This window comes from Ursus americanus, chromosome 8, assembly GCF_024610735.1.
Source record: "Ursus americanus isolate L20-20 chromosome 8, mUrsAme1.1.p, whole genome shotgun sequence".
In the NCBI taxonomy this organism is placed as follows: domain Eukaryota; kingdom Metazoa; phylum Chordata; class Mammalia; order Carnivora; family Ursidae; genus Ursus; species Ursus americanus.
Window position 1 is genome coordinate 17,173,043 of NC_142134.1, and position 20,672 is coordinate 17,193,714.

At 38.5% G+C, this 20,672-nt stretch overlaps 1 pseudogene; it reads right to left on the bottom strand.

Annotated features, from left to right (window-relative positions):
- Window positions 1–19,835: 19,835 nt before the first annotated feature.
- Window positions 19,836–20,230, bottom strand: LOC123789249 (small ribosomal subunit protein uS8 pseudogene; annotated as a pseudogene).
- Between the last annotated feature and the right edge of the window lie 442 nt (window positions 20,231–20,672).

Here is a 20,672-nt window from a genome sequence, read left to right on the forward strand (position 1 = left end):
CAGAACTTGTTCCCTCTTTTTCTTCCATGGGCAGATACAAAATGAAGGCCACTATCTGCAAACCAAGAAAAGAGTCCTCAGGAGAACCTGACCATGCTGCCACCTTGATCTCAGACTTCTGGCCTTCATAACTGTGAGAAAATAAACTTCTGTTGTTTAAGCCACCCAGTCTATGATATTTTGTTATGGAAGCCTGAACAGATTAACACAACAGAGAACTGGGAAGTGGGCTGCCACAGCCTCCAGACCAATAGCATAGCATGTAGGGGATGGGCTGAGACAAGGCTGAGTAAAAATGCCACAAAATTTCTTACCATTTTGTAGGTGGCTTTTTATTGACTGGTCACTCACTTGGTTTCTGTAGATCTGTGACTGTTTTCCAGACTGTTTTAAGGTTAGGTCAGGCAATTTCTAGTTGTTTATTGATGTTTCCATGAGGGAACAAAAACTGGGAATTTCCTAGCCTGCCATGCTGCTGATCTCTGGCTTCAAATTTTTTTAAATGAAATTTTATTTAGTCATCACTATTACTTCATGTAGATTACTCAAAAGATAGTCACTAAATTAAATATTTATAATAAGTAGGATATACCATTTTGTTTCTAAATTTTTTCTTAGGTTTGGTAGCTATTAAATATACCATTTCACTCTTTTGGAAGAGTCATTTGCTATTACTAGATTAACTCTTATTAATAAACTTTGTAATTTTATAATTAGTTCTTAATAAATTCAATTATAAATCACCTCAGAGCCATATGCTTGAAAAATAGAACCAATGCCTAGTAACTAGCATTCTTATTTCTTTCCCTTTATTTTACCATCTTGGAAGCTTTCTGATTTTCTCTCAGAGCTTTATAATTAGCCTGTGCTAGAACAATCCCTCTGTTTATATTGTTGCCTTTTATGTCACCCACTGGCATTGCAATTTGAGATTTATTTTAATTAACCACTATATGTTTCCTAAATTAGGATGTAATGCAACTTGAAAGATGGAGATTGTTACCTAGAATCATAAACATATTTATGCTGATCATGACTTTAGAGATCACGTAGATCAATTCCTTCATTATCCAGACGTGGACATGACTGACCAGATTAAGGTTATTCAGCTAGTTAGTCCTAAAGTCATAACATGACAAGCCCCTTTACTGATAATTTTAGTTTCGTGGGTTTTTTTAATTATTTCATACTTTCTTTTATCTTCTTTCCCAATTACTCTGATAAAAACTCTGAATTGAACTATATAGTATGGTCATTTCCAGGGTGATACTAAAAATGTTTAACAACCAGAACGGCTGGAGCAGAGTTCTGAAGAATAGCCTTATGGTTCCAGATCCTAATCCTTTGAATGTACAGGGTAGAGGTGAGCTGAGGGGAGGAAATGAGATAGCAAGGAATAGGGAACACCCATCTGGATCAAAGCAGTGGCTATTTACCAACCAGCATGGATGTATTTCAATATCACAATAGCAGAACTAGGGCAAACTGGCTTAATGTAAAAATCAGGTCATTCCCTGACTTTTTATTTGTGACCCTGATGCTTCCAGGATAATTTTCTAAACCCTAGAACATGTTTGGATAAATCTAATCTTTTCTGAAAAACTGTAAAGCAATTTACCTAGCAACACCTCCTGCTTTGTGAAGCTGATGGGCAAACTGGTAGCTAGGCAACAACTAATTTATTCTGGCAACAGCAAAATGAACAGGTCACCTTTTTTTTTTTTTTCCTCCAACAAAAAACAAAGCTTTAGACCTGTAGAGAACTGACCAAAACCAGGTCTGGAGGCTCTCATTGGAGTCTCTTATGAGCACTGTCCATAATTAGAGAACTAAGACTCATTCTTATTCAAGGATACAAAGGAGAAACTGCAGGAGAGCTTTATCACATCACAAATGATGAGAGAAACAACATTCAGACAAAACTACAAAAGATGGACAGTTTAAATCACCTTTTTTTCCAATACTTTTCATTTCAATAGCTGTACGTTAGTAATACTATACTATTCAAACTGGGATACAGAGTGGTATGCCAAGAGTTATGTTTCCACAGGATAAATAAAACATATCTTTCTTTAGCATCCATTATATTTAGTGGTAGGAAAATGCATAAAATTATTTCTGAATCAGAATAAACACAGATATATCATTGAACAGAATCCCAAATCACACAATTTTTTAAAGGAAACATGAGAAAAAGATATTTTATAACTATGGATTGGCAGTTTGGATTACACCCCAGCCTTCGACTCCCTGGAGGTGGGGGCCATAATCCTTGACTATTCTCTCTCCTGGGTTGTTTCAGTTACCTATTGCTTTGTAAAAACCACTCTAAAATTTAGCAGCTTAAAATAGTCACTTATTACTTCTCACAACTTCATGGATTGTCGATTTGAGTAGTTCTTTCGGTCTCACTTGGGGATCACTCAGGGGCAGTCATCTGATGGCTCAACTGGGGCTGGAGGGGGGGCCCATGATGGCCTCACTCACACATGGCAGTTGGTGCTGCCTGTCTACTGGGAAGCCTCGGTTCTCCTGCATTTGACTTCTCATCCTCAATAGGTTAGTCTGGGTTCTTCACAGGATGGTGGTTTCAAGACTCCAATGAAGTAAAAATAAAAGCTCTAAGACCTGATAGGCCTAAGCTCCAGAACTTGCACTAGGTTACTTCTGCCATATGCTATTACACAAAGCAAGTCACAAGGCTAGCGCAGATTCAAAGTGCATAGAAATAGATTCCACCTCTTACTTTAGCGAACAGACAAGTCACAAAGGTACAAGGATACTAGAATTGTGATTTGCTGTGGTCACTGTTGTAAAATCTACCATGAGGTGTTTTCATGAATTGAGCAGACTCTAGTGAGCTGAGTGATACCCACTTTACAAGTCTTTAGGAATGCAAATCCTTCACTTCAGTGAAACAAAGTCCAATGATTGGCATGGAATATACCTTAAAGCCTTTCTATATTTTTAGTTTGGGAGGTAAGGCCAACAGAGGAAAGGTTTATGTAGCCTAATATTTTCTTTAATAAAGGCAAGTCAGAAAGAATGCAGCTAGTTGCTAAGCTGCTCCCTGAACTAAATATAAACGGAAGTCAGAAGCCCCAAGTCTAATAAATGCTAAATCAGAAAGGACCGACACCATGACTGATAGAACTCTCCACAGTTATGAACCATGGAAACCTTCCAATATATGCTATTTTTGTATCTTTTATTCTCCAAATTCACTAAAAGTAATATATATGTGTGTAGACATATATATGTGGATAGACAGATAGATAGATGATAGATAGATAGATAGATAGATAGATAGATAGATAGATAGATAGATAGATGTATATATGTTATACAAGTAGGTGTGGGTAACCGAAGAGATCATTATCCATTAATAATGAGGCTTATCATTTATTGTCTTATGTTCTGGTGCCTCTGTTATCATTCTTCCTCATAATTCCGAGTAAAGAAGAGAGAAAAGCATGGATAGTTGGCCTGCGCCCTAGAAGGGAACCCAGAGGACAGACTTCAGTAAGGAGTCTGTGTCAATTAAAACTTACTGCAGCTTTTCTGCCTTTTCTCACCACTTTTTCTCAATTCCTAATTTTCTCTCATGTATAGTCTTATGATCCAATTCTTACTTGAACTTCTGTCTTAGTCCTTTGTTGTGAGTTCCCAGGTGTTAACCTACCATTCAATGTGCCAATAATAACAAAGTCTTTACGTCTAAGTACAGACTTTCCAGACACACTTTGCTAATCTCATCTTCAATCTAAGTGTAGCTCCCTTTCTACACAATTCCCCCTGACTGAACCAGATCCTCTTATTACAACAATACACTACTTTATGTAATCTTCCCTCTACCAATCGATTGTTACCAGAGATTACTGAACTCCTTGGCTATTCTGCCTGATCAGCAGATTGATTCTCTAACCAGTGACCTCTACAGATTTTCAACTACCTCATTGCTCAACGAACCTCAATGAGTAGATCCAGTGGCTCTGAATCCTGTTCTATCCACATGTCTCACCAAACCCAAGGCTATGATAGTAAATATTCAGTTAACATGTTTAAACATGACATTCATTGGCTAAATATAAAACACTTATCTAAAATAAACAAGAAGTATCACAGAGGAGAGTGAATATACCTCCTCAGGAAGAAACTTATGCAAAGAGGAAATCAAAGTTACTGAACATGTGCATTTGTTGAATCAAAAACAAATGGCGTAAGGGTTCTAAAATATACCGTATTTGAGGACATGATTTCTTAGGCTTCTTTGTATTAATTTGTGAAAATGTAAAGTTTAGGGGCGCCTGGGTGGCACAGCGGTTAAGCGTCTGCCTTTGGCTCAGGGCGTGATCCCGGCGTTACGGGATCGAGCCCCACATCAGGCTCCTCTGCTATAAGCCTGCTTCTTCCTCCCCCACTCCCGCTGCTCGTGTTCCCTCTCTCACTGGCTGTCTCTATCTCTGTCAACTAAATAAATAAAATCTTAAAAAAAAAAAAGAATAAAAAAGAAAGAAAATGTAAACTTTAAATTTACATCGTAGAACAATCATTAAGGTAAAATGAAATAAGAGTTTGCTTCTTATGGAATATTGGCAGTAACACTCGTTTTACTCAATTAGTGCTAAATGGAACTGAATCTCGCTCTGGATCACATGTGAACAAAACATGACCTATTGACTGATTCTGACCCAAGACTTTTTTTTATCCAGTCCACGGTCCCATTAAGGAAATCGATGGTGCTTTTGCCTGGGGAAAATGCCACATTATCACTAACATAATGTTTCTGAATCGATGACTGGTTTTCATGTTAATAATAATGTTGCCATCCTTCCACAAGGCAACGGATAGGAACTAGTTGCTTGATGGGCAATTTTATGGAAAAAGTCACATTTTTGGAAACTGTAGTTTAAGAAACAGTGGTGGTGATAGTCTTAAAACTTTAGCTATCCTTAAACGTTGGATAAAAACACCCATGAAAGAGGGGCGCCTGGGTGGCGCAGTCGTTAAGCGTCTGCCTTCAGCTCAGGGCGTGATCCCAGCGTTATGGGATCGAGCCCCACGTCAGGCTCCTCCACTATGAGCCTGCTTCTTCCTCTCCCACTCCCCCTGCTTGTGTTCCCTCTCTCGCTGGCTGTCTCTATCTCTGTCAAATAAATAAATAAAATCTTAAAAAAAAAAAAAAAAAAAAAAAAAAACACCCATGAAAGAAAGAGAGCCGCAGGCTCAAGTTCCCCATCTAGCATATCATGTGTGGGCTGTAATGACTGGCCTACCATATGCCAAACACAAGCCAAGACACAAAGAAATCCATTGAAACCATTTATAAAAATACTACAGTTCTACGTATAAATATCATCACATGTTCCCTTAATGTTACACTAGCTGGAGTCATGTAATGTCTGAGCAGATCTCTGGATAATTTCAAACTGATTAACACCAAACGTTCACTGGGAGTGGGAATCTATCTCCACACTCAAATTCTTCTTGACAGCTCCTTACAATACTTTCTTGTTCACTATTTTCTGGGGTACTTTAACAATTGTTAGATATTTCTTTATTTTTTCAGGAGACAACTTTTTTCTCTATGAAGATAATTTCTTTTGGTCCACAACTTCAAGCAGAAGACAGCCTCCCACTATTTCATAGTTGAGCAAAGAATTAAACATTCCTGGGGAGAGAAAAGGTGAGCGTGGCTGGGAATGAAATAATGAACACACCACAAAACAAAACAAGTAAACTAAAACTACTTTTATCTAAATGAGTACAAAAGAACTTGGATCTATAGAGAGAGAGATTTAAAATTCAAAAATAGAGAAAAAAATCTTCTTTGAATTTTTGTTAAATAAAAAGCTTGTAGGCCAACTAAATATTGTACATGATAAATTTCATCAGAGTCAAGATTATGAAAAACAAGACTACAAAACGGTCACAGACCAGAGGAGGCTAACAAAACATAACAATTAAGTACAGGAGATAATCTTGAATGGATCCTGGAAAAGAAAAAGGATATTAGTGGACAAACAGACATCCAAATAAACTCTGTGGAGTTCAGTTAATAGTAATAATGTACCAGTGTTAATCACTTAGTCTTGACAAATGTATCACGTTGACATAAAATACTAATGTTAGAGAAAGCTGGTGAAGGGTGCATGGGAACTCTCTGTGCTATCTTTGCAACTTCTCTGTAAATACAAAATTATTCCAAAACAAAGAGCTTAACCAAAAACATAAGACTGTCAACAATTTTATTTTCACACAGGAGACAGAGGACCCTTTAAAATCTTATGTTAGGCGATGTATAGGTGATAATCATGTACTTAGAAATTGCGCTTTATATATTTTGAGCCAAACCTTTTGTTTCAATTACTACTTTCTTTTTTTTTTTTTACTTTTACTCCAACCACATTGAATTACTGTTCTTTTTTTTTTTTAAGATTTTATTTATTTATTTGACAGAGATAGAGACAGCCAGCGAGAGAGGGAACACAAGCAGGGGGAGTGGGAGAGGAAGAAGCAGGCTCATAGTGGAGGAGCCTGATGTGGGGCTCGATCCCATAACGCTGGGATCACGCCCTGAGCCGAAGGCAGATGCTTAACGACTGCGCCACCCAGGCGCCCCTACTGTTCTTTTTTTTATATACAATTTTTATTTTGTTATATTAGTCACCATACAGTACATCCCCCGTTTTTGATGCGATGTTCCATAATTCATTACTTGCGTATAACACCCAGTGCTCCATGCAATATGTGCCCTCCTTAATACCCATCACCAGCCAACCCCAATCCCCCCACCCCCACCGAAGCCCTCAGTTTGTTTCCCAGAGTCCACAGTCTCTCATGGTTCATTCCCCCTTCTGTTTACCCCCCTTCATTCTTCCCTTCCTTCTCCTACCAATCTTCCTGCTATTCCTTATGTTCCATAAATGAGTGAAACCATATGATAATTGTCTTTCTCTGCTTGACTTATTTCACTTAGCATAATCTCCTCCAGTCCCGTCCATGTTGCTGCAAATGTCGTGTAATCGTTCTTTCTGATGGCTGTATTACTACTTTCTTTTTAAATAGTATTTCCTAATTTTTTAAGTAAGCTTAGAATTAGATTTCACTAAGATGGCCATGTTTCAAAGAGCCATGACAAAAGGAGAGAGGTATACAGAGAGATCCAGCTTTGGCATTCTTATCACATTCTTATCTTTTACAGTGTATAACAAAATGTGATTTTTCCAAAATGTTTGTTTTATATTAATAGGCCATCCCTCTTTATTAATGAAAAGGAGACACAACAGAAATGTGTCAGCAAGAGTAATAAGACTATACGGCGCCTGGGTGGCTCAGTCGATTGAGCGGCCAACACTTGATCTCAGCTCAGGTCATGATCTCAGGGTGGTGAGATCAACCCCCATGTTGGGCTCTGCACTCAGTGAAGAGTCTGCTTGAGATTCTCTCTCCCTCTCCCTCTGCCTCTCCCCCTCCCTCTGCCTCTCCCCCTACTCACTTGCTTTCCATCACTCAAATAAATAAATCTTTTTTAAAAAGAGAGACAAGAGTAAGACTATATGAAGATACAAGAGGTTCACTGAACAAAAGGAATTCTTTTGTATTTTCATGCCTCAGCTCATGTTTCAAAATAAAATGAAAGCAGAACATCCCATCCATTAGAGTGTGGCTTTCAACAAACGGCAAGTTTCCTCAATCAATGTCTAATGAACCACGGTTATACTTTATGTGGAGTAAGTGTCTGTGAAAGGATGGCTTTTCCTCAAAATCATAAATCGCATCATCATTATACCTCTTCCTTAGATCCTTCTACATTTTTAAATGGAATTTACCACAGTGATTTTGAGGAATATTTTTTAGAAAACCATCTGCCTATGACCATTTGAGTAAGGAACCATGGGAGAAAAGCAGTGCTTTCAGATTAGCCCACATAACAACACACTGCTCCACTTCTAGGAGCTTAAGACAAATAACTCTTTAAAACATTGGTTTTCAATGTCCTGTGGACTCAGAACACTCTCTTCAGTCAACACATTCAAAAACCTAATACTACAAAGTGTTCATAAAGTCTAGAAGCAGAGACGAATATAATGTCACCAGAGACATCCCAAATCTGTAAAAAATAAATGTTTCCAAATATTATGGATATCCAGTACTTGTAAAATTAATAAATTTGTAGTTGCTTTGATTGAAATAAGGATGAGAGATCCCACATATTTATGGCTCAGTATTTCCACCTCAGTCTTCATGGAACAGAGTTTGAAAACTAATGTTTACTAATATTTTAATCACACGTTTACTTTTTACTATCCCCTCCACATCAGATTTCATGTTTTAAAACACAGTGTGTACCAAAGCAAATTGTACTAAGTAATAATTAAAGTATTTTCCCATTTTATTATGCAAAAACATAGTCAACTAAACATGCAGTAAGATATTCCCAAAATGCATACAGTCCAAATATGTAATCCATATGAGATCATCTGTGTTACCAAAGGAATTACTATATCTCCAGCCAAACTAAACTATGGTTCAGCCTTGCAGTCTTATAACAGGGAAGTATGCTGTTTCAGATAAACATTTTTAAATCATAAATATATCTTTAATGAACAATGTTATTTTTATGGTTACCTAAAAACCCAGGACTCAAGTTTGGGAATCAGTGCATTACGGACAGACACTAATAGATCACCAATAGTTGCTCAATTAAGATGAGTCGGTTAATAATTTGATGTCAACTAAATATTTTTGGTTTAGGTCTGCATACCACCACCATGAATGAAAACAGACAGGTTTATGGTACAGAGGTGAAAAGGATAAAAAGATGAAGAAAGACAAAGATTGGTGGGTAAGGACAAATGCGAGGGGTATCATAAGTGGTCTATGTCTAGAAGTGAAGGCATGGTTAATGGGGGACATGGGGAGGGACTGAGAAGGATGCTAGAGAACCATTCTAGTACCAAAGGAAAAAAAACTTTGTTGTTCATACACGATTCACTTGGCAAAATGTCACACGAATTTACTCAGTTTCTTAAATATCTTTTTTCCCAATGTGTGAAAGAAATGGGCAACTGCAATAGTGATATTTGCAAGACAATATTTTCCTTTACACCAGTTCTTTTTTTTTTTTAAAGATTTTATTTATTTATTCAACAGAGAGAGAGACAGCCAGCGAGAGAGGGAACACAAGCAGGGGGAGTGGGAGAGGAAGAAGCAGACTCATAGCGGAGGAGCCTGATGTGGGGCTCGATCCCGTAACACCGGGATCACGCCCTGAGCCGAAGGCAGACGCTTAACCGCTGTGCCACCCAGGCGCCCCAACACCAGTTCTTGATTTCTCAAAGGATCTTGCATTCAGTATGAAGTTTGACTAATCATGTGACCATTCTACCTAGAACAAATATATCACCGTGATGTAAAATCAATATTACCATGCTTGCCTATTCAAACAGCCTTTTTTTTTCATATACAGTTTCACCTTATCCTTTAGAGTAAGAAAGGACACAAAAATTTAGTGATGGGAGTCAAAGGCATTGACAGAAGAAATTGGTGTCTTGAGGAATTAACCTCATGGGCAGGAGCATACTACATACATAACTGTTGGCTATGTTAAGGAAGGCCACTCAATATTCTATTTTTGTAGGAAATAATCAGCTTTTATTATTCCTACTGGATCTTTGCACCCCACGTTCATAGCCTTGTGCTATAAGGGATTCAGTAGCATCCTCAAGAATAGCTTAAACACGACTGGGATTTTCTAACACCAGACTCCCTGGGAGCAGGGCTAATGGGATGGTGGCTGGATGCAAGAAAACTAGACATCAATATAAGGGCTATAGGACAGGAACACCGGCTGAAAGCAGGCAGAATCAGGAGTACAAGATAAGGTCATAGTAAATCTCTCTCATGTGCAACTTGACACGTTCCTGACCAGCAAGTCCTGGGGTCTAAGGTGGCACATTTCTCATAGCTATCTCTTCACAATAATGGCAACTGTCACCCCTTCCTTAGCCCCATATAACCCTTGCTTTAGGGCTCTTGTATACAGTGTGACTTATTCCAGATTAGTCTCGAACTACAGAATAGTCCATTTAATTAGGAGGGATAAACAACTCCTTCAGAGGAGTTTTCTTGCTCAGGTTCAACAGGGGATCTGATCATATATATACCTTAAAATTCAAGTTCCCAGGGTTAGCATGGCACTGGGATTTCCGTGAAGTTTTGTTTGTTTTGACTGAAATCCATTATAGGCTTCATGGGGGCCTCAAGTGTGTAAAAGGCCCCAGATTACTTGCATACCCATATCTACCCTAGATATTATGGTTTGACTCAGGAAACTATCACTTGAAGAATTCCATATTCACAAGGAGGTTAATTGTCCCAGCTTTTCCATGACCTCTAGGAGGACAATCGTTCTGGATTTGGTACAGAAATACCACATCAGAAATGCACACATCAACAGTCCAGTGCCCATTTTTATAGCATTTCCATTGCCATTGATGCAAGTCACAGTCATCTAGCTTCCCACTAACTCACATCTACCAAGAATGCAATTCCTAGCTTGTATGCCATGCCACTACTCAAAAGCAACCCGAGCCCTAAATCCTCAGAAACCCTTAACAAAGTAAGTAATACACACATGCACACATACCCGGGCACACACGCAAATAGGAAGTAAAAACAGAAGTAGAGGAGCCTGAGGAGGAAAAAACACAAAACCAAATTATGAGAAAATTTATACACTCTAGTCCATAATTTGGTCTTCTACCTAGAACAATACCAGAAAACTGCTTCCTTGCTGACATGAAAACAGTACATTGTTTAATCACTTTATTAGTTTCCATTATTGTTGTTCTCACCTTTGGGCTACAATTTCTCCGTTCCACTTAATTTACCTGTCATTATAGATATCACTGTTGATCTGCAAAGCTGACTAAAATCAGCATGAGTTTCAAGCATTTTTCTTATGCAACCTGACAAACTGACACTGTCATTGTCTCTAGAGAACTACTCGGTGTTACTAAAACAAGCACGTACAGCCTGACTGAAGAAGCAGCTGGGACAAGCAACATCTGTACTGTGCATGGGCCGGCACTGGGACTCCTTTGAAGATAGCTTTATAAGGCACCTGACATTCTCTTTATGTCACTGTCCTGTAGTCCCTAGTGAAGTTCCCAGGGCCACCTGTCACCACCTGCCTCAAGTCTTAGCATGTGGGGGGTAGAAAGGAAATGACTCTTCTAAGTATGGAATTTTCCCATCTGGAACTTGAGGAATGAGGCACAGAGCAATTTCACCCTTCCCCGAAAGTCTGTTGTATCTACGCTGAGAAGCTCTAGGCCAAAACCAAGTATTTGTTGGGGGCACCTGGGTGGCTTAGTCAGTTAAGCGCCTGCCTCTTGATTGTGGCTCAGGTCATGATCTCAGGGTTCTGAAATCGAACCCCATGTCCAGTCCGGCTCAGCGTGGAGTAGGCTTGAGATCCTCTCCCTCTGCTCCTATCCCCACTCGCTGTCGCACTCTCTCTCTCTCTCAAAATAAAAAATAAAAATAAAACACACACACACACACACACACACAAAACCCAAGTATCTGTTAACCAGGAAAAAAAGCAAAGGAAAGAATAGCAACAAACAAATCAATTCCATGTTCTATACAATGAACATCTTTATATCTAAGTTATAATTACAATTTTATTCATTCGTTAGATGTTTATTTAACACCTATCATTTGCAAAGCACTAAGGAAGACACTGTGGGGAATATAAAGATTTTTAATGTGCTGTCCTTCTCTTCTAAGAGTTTATAATAAAGAGGAATTATAAAAATGAAAGCCATTATAACCCATAAGTAGGGGCTGGATACGATAAATACCAGGTACATGGAAAGTTCAATGTATAAAGATTGCTTATTCCCAAATGTTTGGTATAAAACTCCCAGGTGAGTGAGAATAAAGCAAATAAAAAGAAGATAGGGCCTGGAGGGAGGAAAAGTGTAGCTCTGACTAAGAGGAATGCATGGAGGGAGGCAGCGGAAGGTAAATGCCTGGGACAGAATTAGACAGCTCACGGGCAAGGAAAAACAACCAACAGTATTAAAGTTTCAGCTGGATGCTAGGGCTTATGTGCATTATTCCCTAAGATACACATTTTAAATAATGAAGTCGAGTAGAGATGCAAGAGTAGGAGGCATTTGCTATAATGAATTTATAACTTGATGGTTAGGCCAAGATGGGAATAGGAAGATCAGGGAAGAAAGATAGTCTTGCTTAAGAATTGAGCCCAGAAAGAAACCTAGGGAGTTGTTGAAAGAGTATCTGATACAAGTGGGTACCAAGGGAGCAAGAGATGAAATTGAGCATGGACCAGAAAAGCTCTAGATGAGAGACTGGCCTCTGTATCTGGCACTGGGGGAGGGGCAAGTCCTCACAGAATGATGTCTTGGAAATGCACGGCCTCTCCACCTTTAAGCAAAGGGAAACATCTATTTCTATAGGCCGTTGGGTCTCAAGATGAAGGTTCTAAATGCATTCCTCTGATACGCTCTAATTTTGCTGGAAGAAGGGAGAGGAACACGTTCAGAATAGCTAGGACGGGCATCTGCTAGGGCAGGAGCAAGGCTTGACTCTGCGAGTGCAGAGACGGGAGAAATTGCTTCCAGTTGTCAAATCAGTGAAGGCTGTGGGTTTAAGGCGCATGTGAGCTGGACCTTAAACCCTTAGTTAGACTGCAGCCGACAAAGGGGTAACAGCAGCAGGTAAACATAGGGCATACTGAGGGAATAATGAGGAGTTTAATTTGACTACAGCAGAGACGATATTGGGGAAAGTAGAATCATATGAAACTAGACAAGTAGGTCATATTATAGAGAACATCGCCTTCCCCTTTCAGTTATTGAAAACTCACCAAGTGCTAAGAATTTACAAACACTAGCTCATTTACTCTTCACGACAAACACAGGAAGCTATTATCATTGTGCCCATTTTCCAAAAGTACAAAATGAACCTCAGAGAAACTATATAACTCACCCCAGGTAATCCACCTAGTAAGAACCCAGCGCAGAAACAAATTCAAGGAAAGAAACACATCAAGAAAAAGAGCTTAAAATCTGTTGCCACTTTCCAAGAAAGAGATCAATGAGGCGGGCTTAATACTGCAGAGATGCAAATCTCAAAGCTTTGTCTGGAAGACTTGGTGGAGATAGAATGGATATGGCCTGGTGACTGATTATGTGAAGGAATTAAGAAGGGAAACAAAGGACGATAAAGGAGAAATGACGGCCAACTAAAACCAACATTATCAAATCTTATTGCACTGTGTGCTTGTGTGTTTATACACACACATAAATACATAATTCTGCAAAAAAACATATAGAGTGCCATTGAATTAGGAAAAAAATGGAAATTGGTCTTTACAGAAAGAATCTTTACTCCATGGATTCAGCTTTGCATGCATTGTCTCTAGAAATAAATACATGTAATAAAAGTCTATTATACTCTTCATCTGTAACATAGATGGGAGTTCTGCTTTCGTCACTCACGATATTGTAAACTCAATTCCCACCAACATGAGCAGTTTAATATATACTGAGAAATAGGGAATTGTCTCTTAAAGAAATCTCCAGGTTAACAGTTTTCTTCTGTGCTTTTATTTGTGCTTGCTTCCATAAAATGGAAAGTAAATAAACTACCATATCCTAGCTATAGCCCAGCCAATGTAAGCTGGTGGACAGGGCCCCAGAAGAGGATGGCAGCCATTATCTAACTGCCATGTGAATTCAGTACCAATGAGGCTTGGGAGCTTGAAAATTTGGAGAGCTACTAGATATGCATAAAATATTTGTGACATGAACTAATAAGCAAATTAGCAATTTAACGATTTTGACCATATGGTCATTGACATATCCAAATGTACCAGGCTTTATGGCAATTAACTGAAACTCTACACTAACAACACAATAACGTTACACACATACGAATGAAGGGAAGATTATGTTTATCCATACGGATATATGTGTTTTATAAGCAGAGTAGCAGCTATCAAAATGTTGTGATTTGCTGGGTCCTGAAAAGTCAAGGGACTCAAATAGCTCCCTTACTGGCCTGCTAATCACTAATAAATGTCTTCCTAACTGGTTTTTTGTTGGTTTATCTTAGAAACTCATTTAAGGAAATAATTTAAATAAAGCAAGTGTTCATTGCACTAGCAATTCTAAGGGAAATAACCAGTGCACTTTGATAGGATATAAAAACATTTTAGTTATAGTAGTATGAGAATATCTCTGAGGGAGAGGCTTCTGAGCTCAGACCTAGAAAATAGGATGGAGGCTATCATATGCAGAAATGATGGGAAAGCATAGTAGGCAAAAGGAACATCAGGCTTAAAATTTGAAGGAAAAAAAGAAGGCCTTGAACACCGAGTGCTTAGTGTAGGTCTGGAGCTAAGAATGGAAAGATAGCTCTGAAATATATCATGGAGGGCCTGCAGACCAATAATTGCTTGTTTTGCCTTCTCCCTGGCTTGAATTTCAACATGCAACCAATTTTAGCCCATAACATTCCCCTAAGTCTTTTGCTTGCTTTCAAACTTTTTCAACTCCAGTACATCTTTTCAGCGTCTGAATCTTACCAGATCTCCCAGCGTGACCCAACACTTCACACCGTGTACTAAATTACTTTTAGTCAACTTGGCATCACCACCTCCCTCTTCTAAAATTTTCTCTGACTGCAGAGAGAAAGCTGGGAACTCTATTTCCCAGTATCCTCTTTCCTCTGTTTCCCAATCAGACCCTGTCACTCACTGAGACTTGGAGAAAGGAAAGGCCATTATTCTCCAACGTCAGGTTCAGCCAGATGTTGTGAGATTCCCAAGCAGGTCCCTGACAATCTCTTGAGATGTACTCATTTCCATGTTTCATGCTAAGATTGTCAGTGGCAACTTCCCTAACCACTCTCCATCTCTTCCAACATGGTAGGAGCCTTAAGCTCCTTATCCTAACATCCTTTAAATTTGGGCCATTGAGAGTGGCTTTTATATTTGATACCAGAAAACAGAAACTCAAAAGATATGAGTGTAGAATCAAACCTATGGGCTGATTCGATTTGAAGGCAGTAATCATCTCACTGTCAGTAAAAATTGGAATAAGGATAATTCATGGTATGATTGGCAAAAGTTACTGAACATATCATGTTTAATTGCCTGGAATCCAGTCTGAGTTTCAGAGAAATAAATACATTGATACAGGCACTGTGAATAAATAATTCTGGGGTCAATGTTTTAGCTTGAGTGGCTAAAAGTGTTTCTACCAGTTCACTTAGTTCATTTGGAATACAGACTCAACATTGGCCTACAGCAAATGAAATTAAGATGGTAGAAATTCTTTTTATACTGTACAGGAAGAAATCCAACAGCTTAGGGGATCTTGGAGGGGACTTATTACCTATGATCTCACCACCCACTAAATACGTCACAGTGAGGATCTAAGGAACATTTCCTTCACTAAGATCTTGACTGACCCACTGAAGCCATATCTTTCTTCTCAAACTCTACTCCTCTGACAGCTATGACACTATATTCTCCTGATTATTCCTTCCCAGTATTTCGTGCTTATCCCTCCTTCTCCACTGAGCCATAATATTGCTGTTCTCAGGACCTATTCCTGGTTCTCTTTTCTTCTCACTCTACTTGTCTCTGTATAATACCATCCATACACAGAGTTTCCCCTACAAACCACACATTGTTGATTCCCAAACAATGTTTCTGCCTCATATCTCTCCACCTCCAGCCCCATATATCCTGCTGCTATTAAATTTATCCGTGTCAGTGGTTCTCAGATATTTTCATGCCAGTAACTAAGTCCTTTACATTCTCAAAAATCATTAAGAATCCCAAAGAGCTCCTATTTATGTGGGTTATATCAACAGAGATTTACCATATCAGAAATTAAAAATGAGAAATTTTTGAAATATTTACTATTTTAAATATTAATTTAGTTTAATATTAAATAAAATATTGATTCATTTGAAAATTATAATAGATCCATTGTTAGCATAAATAATGTTTTTATTTTTAAGATTGTATTTATTTATTTGAGAGAGAGAGAGCAAGAGAGAGGGAGAGGAAGAACCAGACTCCCCACTGAGCAGGGAGCCCAATGTTTTTATTTTTTTTTAATATTTTGTTTATTTATTTGTGAGAGAGAGAGTAAGAGATAGACACTGTTTTGCTTTTTTGCACATCTTTTTAAGATTTATTTATTTATTTGAGAGACACAGAGAGAGGAAGAGTGAGCAGGGAGGAGGGACAGAGGGAGAGAGACAGAGAAACTCTGGCAGACTCCCTGCTGAGCCTGGAGCCTGATGGGGGGCTTCATCTCATGACTCTGAGATCAGACCTGAGCCAAAACCAAGAGTTGGGTGCTTAACCTACTCTGCCACCCAGGCACCCCCTTTTTTGAACATTTGTTAATGTCTCACTGAATAGAAGACAGTTGGATTCTCATATCTGCTTCTTTCAATTTGCTGTGATATGTTCTTGTTTTTGTTGAAGTATGTGAAATTCAGCCTCACACAGATAACTAGCTGAAAAATGGAGGAGTACTTGAATAGTTCTTTTAGATAATTGTGAATATATGTCTTTAAGACAACACCAAAAGTCAACAGGTAATAGGTTCTTTAAAGTAAGTTACAATGTGAAATTTAAAATATTAATAAGTTTTCATAATTTAATTTATATTAAAATCCATTACTCTCAGAATATAGAAAGTTGGAAAGCCACTCCCATCTTAACAATGAGAGACTAAGTCAGATAAAGTATAAAATCAAAACTCTTTGATCCCATTAGCTAGCCAAGTTCACAATGCAACCAAGTAACCTGAATTTTTAAGTTAAGACCAGTTTCTCTAAGACAGACTACAGAAAGTGTCTTACTTGTAGCAGAGCATGCATGGGAAAAAGAGGTGACCACTATACAAATGGATAAAAAGAAATCAACTAAAAATGTTGAATTAATTATTAAGGGTCAGTTGTGGACTACCATATTATCCTAGAATAGCTGGAGGCCTGAGACAGAAGGCATATTTACACTCATCTGAGAGCTCTTTTTGTTGCACTTCCTCTTAATTGTTCACAGGAAAGAATGGAGCAAGGCAGGAGATCAGGAAGAACCAACCTCCAGGGCACAGGACTGTAGAGGGTGGTCAGCTGCCATTGGGGGAAAAGACACCAACTATTGCTTGCTTCCCAGGACTCTTCTTTACTGAGAAGCAAAAGCCTTAAGCTGCTAAGGATGGGACAGTAATCACTCTAACTCCCAGAGAACAAGCAATGACCCAAAGCATATGAGGGAAGGGTAGAAGGAAAAGTTATCTTCCCTGGGGAGGGGCAAGAAACCACCCTGGTTCCAGAAACCTATGCATATAGAGAATACAGAAGTCTACTATTGCTAGGGTTAAGGGAGAAACTCCCACTCAAGATGAGCCGCAGATACAAGACAGTTTATCTGCCACAGGGAAGAGGGGCAGGAATGCCGAGAAAGGCCCCCCTCTGAGAACCAGATATGCAATCCCTTCATAAGACTTAGGTTGAACTAGGACAACAGAGAACCTCATAGCCACCACCATAAACCTAGCACCGCGTACGTAACCAGCAAGAGCACGGAGAGAGATCCCTTCCATGGTGCAGGCATGCAAGGACATCGGAAAGCAGAAGGTACAGCACAGACTCAGGAAAATCTGCTGGCAGCCCAGCCCCCAGACTAAACTGAAGGCAAAAGCAGCCTCATACCAGAGAAATTTGAAGACTGCATTGCCCTGAACATAACAAACCAATGGCAAACACCAAACCCAGATCTACTCCTTCATAAATGGAATCAAGCCCCTACATGGAGTTCTGTGAAAAAGTGCTTATTTTCTTGCAAAAATACTATTTATCTCAGTCTCTACTGTTCTATACATCATATCCAGCATTTAGTACCAAAAAACAAAAAACAAAAAACAAACAAACAAAAAAAAAAAACCCACAAGACACACGAAAAGAGAAAATAATTCCTTTCCAAAAGATAAAAGAAAAATAATTCATTTTCTAAAGTCTGGGGCGCCTGGGTGGCACAGCGGTTAAGCATTTGCCTTCGACTCAGGGCGTGATCCTGGTGTTATGGGATCGAGCCCCACATCAGGCTCCTCCGCTATGAGCCTGCTTCTTCCTCTCCCACTCCCCCTGCTTGTGTTCCCTCTCTTGCTGGCTGTCTATCTCTGTCAAATAAATAAATAAAATCTTTAAAAAAAATAAAATAAAAAAAAAATAAAGTTAAAACAAGTAATAAAACCAGAATCTGATGAACTATTACACAAAGAGACTTTAAAATAACTATGGTAAATACACTAAACATAATCTAATAAAAAGGTAAACAGCATGTATGACTATATAAGCTCCTGCAGAGAAATGGAAACACTAAGAATCGATGGAAATACCTGAATTTATTTAAAAACACAGTGTCAGAGATAAGTCTATTGAGAGGCTTGTCAGTACACTTGACAGAGCTCATAAAAAAAAATCGATGAACTGAAAATCTATTGGCCTATCTCACATGATTTTGTAACAGAACAGACTGTTCATTTAAAAATATCGGTTCACTTAGTTATACAGATCTTCCATATGTTGGCACATTTTATTATACAATAGTTTTTTGACTACATTTTTAATGTTACCACCAATCTCATTAGAAAAACCTTCAAGTGTTGGGAAACCATCAGGCTGATGGCGATAAATACAAGCTTTCCAAAATTCTTATTTTTGCCTGAAAGCTTAAATTTTATCACTAGCAACAACTACTATCAGTTATTTTTCTCAAAGTAATGGTTCATTCATTTGCAAGAACGTAATGGCCAAAGACTCAATTCTGAATAAGCATAGCTTTTCTGTCAGTTTTATTTTTAAATAAAAATGATGCTCTGTAAAAACAAGTGGTTAGTTCAGCTCATAACTCAAAAACAAGTTACCATCCTCCAGACAAACTTTGTAATTCACTATGCATATTTCCCGTTTCACCAAATGGAGTAACTCCATTACTCTGAGGAGTAACTCCTATCTATGAAATACTAAAAAGGGCATTCTGAGGAAAAAGAGAAATATTTTAGCAATTGAACTGTATGCAAAATTTTTAGAGCTAGAAGTGTACAGGTTTACATAAGTTGGTTTCCTATTAAGTAATTTGAACTAACCTCCCTGCCATCATATCAAGATATTTTTTTAAAGATTTTATTTATCTTTTGAGAGAGAGAGCACAGGTGGGGAAAGAAGGGGAGAGAGAAGGAATCTGAAGCAAACTCCTCACTAAGCGCAGAGCCCAAGGCGGAGTTCGATCCCATGACCCGAGACCATGACCCGAGCTGAAACCAAGAGTCAGATGCTTAACCAGATGAGCCACCCAGGTGCCCCTCACGATCATATTGTTTTCATAACCTGATATTTCTATCACAACAGACCCATTTGCTTAATCATTAGTCAGTTTCAATTCATAAAAAGTAAATAAAATGCATATTAATTTTTTAAAAGATACATACTAAAGGATCAAAATTTCATAAAATTAAATTTGTGTGCTTCATCAAGGACACTTTTAAGTAAAAGAGGGCAATTTTTTAAACTGCAAGTGTGGCAATAAAGACTACAATATCAACAGTCCTGCAGCTTGGCACCATGGCCTTATTCATGCTAAGGCACCAATAATTTTACCCACAATTGCTCTTCCACTATCAGTGCGAATGTCAACACAGTCAAAAAGGCAATAATGTCTTTCTTCTTTTCCATTGAGGCATTTTATTTGCATACACATATTACATCCCTAGAAAAAGAATCCCATGATTTTCCCTCCTGTGTGTTTTCATCTTGCTTCCTCATGGTCCATGATGCCAGCTGAGGTTATCAGTACAATGAAACCAAACTGGCGGGATGGGAGCAGATTAGTCTGCCATTTTTCTAGATCTTTGAGTTGTACATCAAATCTGGGGCTGATCACTTGACATTTGTTTAACTTGCCTGTGATGTTCACAACAATTTTCCCAGCTCTATGATCACCAATGATTTCAAATTCGCCAACGTAACCATGCTTCATTATCCCAGTTAAAAACCGGACAGTGACTGTGGAGCACAATCTAATGAGAACCTGACGCTCGCCTCTCTTTTCAGCATTGTTAATGCTCTTGAGAGCATCTGCCAGGACATTCACAAACACCATTATGGCGGCATGGAAAGATGGCAGAAAGAGGAATAATGTCTTAATATTATTATGGAAATGATTTTGATTTCATCAACCCTTTGAAAGGGCCTATGGGGCTCCAGGCATTGACAGATCATACTTTGAAAGTCACTGATCTATCCCAATTTTTCACAGTACCTCAAACTCAAATTATACATATCTTGGTTGAGAATCCTTCCCCTAAAATTCAGTAATCCTCCTACATTTCCCACTTTGAATAATTGTACCATAATCCAGTTATTCATCAAAGTCTAGAAATAACATCAGAAATTACACTAGAAAATAATCTCTTTTGTCTTCCACTAACATCCATATTCATCCTGTCAACTTCTCCCTGTAGATTGAATCTACTTCATCTATCAGCTCACTACACTATTCCACTTTTATTGTCACAAAGTAGTTCCATATAATCTCTCGTCCA